This window comes from Durio zibethinus, unplaced genomic scaffold (genome assembly GCF_047325235.1).
Source record: "Durio zibethinus cultivar Kanyao isolate XHJ-2024 unplaced genomic scaffold, ASM4732523v1 HiC_scaffold_3, whole genome shotgun sequence".
NCBI classification, from domain to species: Eukaryota; Viridiplantae; Streptophyta; class Magnoliopsida; order Malvales; family Malvaceae; genus Durio; species Durio zibethinus.
The window spans coordinates 1,914,074-1,916,573 of NW_028323044.1; positions in this window are offsets into that span (position 1 = coordinate 1,914,074).

The window sequence follows — 2,500 nt, forward strand, 5'->3', positions numbered from 1 at the left end:
AAACGAGTCATCTTCCAACGAAACTTCACGTGAAGGCTTAGGGGACCATTGTATGAATTTACAAGCCATAAAAATGGCATTGGCACGACAGAAATTTGAAGATGTGCCTAAACCCACCAGGGCCCAGCGTGTGCCGATGGTGGTCGAGGCAACCGCCCGCACCAGGGCCCAGCGTGTGCCGATGGTGCTCGAGGCAACCTGTCGCACCAGGGCCCAGCGTGTGCCGATGGTGATCGAGGCAACCTGCCGCACCAGGGCCCAGCGTGTGTCCATGGTGGTCGAGGCAAGCGCCCGCACCAGCGCCCAGCGTGTGCCGATGGTGCTCGAGGCAAGCGCCCGCACCAGGGCCCAGCGTGTGCCGATGGTGCTCGAGGCAAGCGCCCGCACCAGGGCCCAGCGTGTGCCGATGGTGGTCGAGGCAACCGCCCGCACCAGGGCCGATAGTGTGCCGATGGTGCTCGAGGCAACCTGTCGCACCAGGGCCCAGCGTGTGCCGATGGTGATCGAGGCAACCTGCCGCACCAGGGCCCAGCGTGTGTCCATGGTGGTCGAGGCAAGCGCCCGCACCAGCGCCCAGCGTGTGCCGATGGTGCTCGAGGCAACCTGCCGCACCAGGGCCCAGCGTGTGCCGATGGTGCTCGAGGCAACCTGCCGCACCAGGGCCCAGCGTGTGCCGATGGTGCTCGAGGCAACCTGCCGCACCAGGGCCCAGCGTGTGCCGATGGTGCTCGAGGCAACCGACCGCACCAGGGCGGAGCGTGTGCCGATGGTGGTCGAGGCAGGCGCCCGCACCAGGGCCCAGCGTGTGCCGATGGTGCTCGTGGCAACCGACCGCACCAGGGCCGACCGTGTGCCGATGGTGCTCGAGGCAAGCGGCCGCACCAGGGCCCAGCGTGTGCCGATGGTGGTCGAGGCAACCGCCCGCACCAGGGCCCAGCGTGTGCCGATGGTGCTCGAGGCAAGCGCCCGCACCAGGGCCGAGCGTGTGCCGATGGTGGTCGAGGCAAGCGCCCGCACCAGGGCCCAGCGTGTGCCGATGGTGCTCGAGGCAACCGACCGCACCAGGGCGGAGCGTGTGCCGATGGTGGTCGAGGCAAGCGCCCGCACCAGGGCCCAGCGTGTGCCGATGGTGGGCGAGGCAACCTGCCGCACCAGGGCCCAGCGTGTGCCGATGGTGATCGAGGCAACCGACCGCACCAGGGCCGAGCGTGTGCCGATGGTGCTCGAGGCAAGCTGCCGCACCAGGGCCCAGCGTGTGCCGATGGTGCTCGAGGCAACCTGCCGCACCAGGGCCCAGCGTGTGCCGATGGTGCTCGAGGCAACCTGCCGCACCAGGGCCCAGCGTGTGCCGATGGTGGTCGAGGCAACCTGCCGCACCAGGGCCCAGCGTGTGCCGATGGTGGTCGAGGCAACCTGCCGCACCAGGGCCCAGCGTGGGCCCAGCGTGTGCCGATGGTGGTCGAGGCAACCTGCCGCACCAGGGCCCAGCGTGTGCCGATGGTGCTCGAGGCAACCGACCGCACCAGGGCGGAGCGTGTGCCGATGGTGGTCGAGGCAAGCGCCCGCACCAGGGCCCAGCGTGTGCCGATGGTGGTCGAGGCAACCTGCCGCACCAGGGCCCAGCGTGTGCCGATGGTGCTCGAGGCAACCGACCGCACCAGGGCCGAGCGTGTGCCGATGGTGCTCGAGGCAAGCTGCCGCACCAGGGCCCAGTGTGTGCCGATGGTGCTCGAGGCAACCGCCCGCACCAAGGCCCAGCGTGTGCCGATGGTGATCGAGGCAACCGACCGCACCAGGGCCCAGCGTGTGCCGATGGTGGTCGAGGCAACCTGCCGCACCAGGGCCCAGCGTGTGCCGATGGTGGTCGAGGCAACCTGCCGCACCAGGGCCCAGCGTGTGCCGATGGTGGTCGAGGCAACCTGCCGCACCAGGGCCCAGCGTGTGCCGATGGTGGTCGAGGCAAGTGCCCGCACCAGGGCCCAGCATGTGCCGATGGTGCTCGAGGCAACCGACCGCACCAGGGCCCAGCGTGTGCCGATGGTGCTCGAGGCAACCTGCCGCACCAGGGCCCAGCGTGTGCCGATGGTGGTCGAGGCAACCTGTCGCACAGGGCCCAGCTTTTGCCGATGGTGATCGAGGCAACCGGCCGCTCCAGGGCCCAGCGTGTGCCGATGGTTATCGGGGCAACCGGCCGCACCAGGGCCCAGGGTCTGCCGATGGTGCTCGAGGCAACCGCCCGCACCAAGGCTCAGCATGTGCCGCTGGTGATCGAGGCAACAACCCACACCAGGGCCCAGCTTGTGCCGATGGCGGTCGAGGCAAGTGCCCGTACCGAAGGGCAGCCTATGCCGATGATGGTCGATGCATGTGCCATCACCATGCGTCATCATGTGCCATTGATGGTCGAGGCCTTGGCCGAAGTTCGATTTTGAGCCACGGTGCCCATGCTTGGCTCCAGCATGTGCTGGTGCCGCATTTTTTTCACTCGGGACAGCATCGC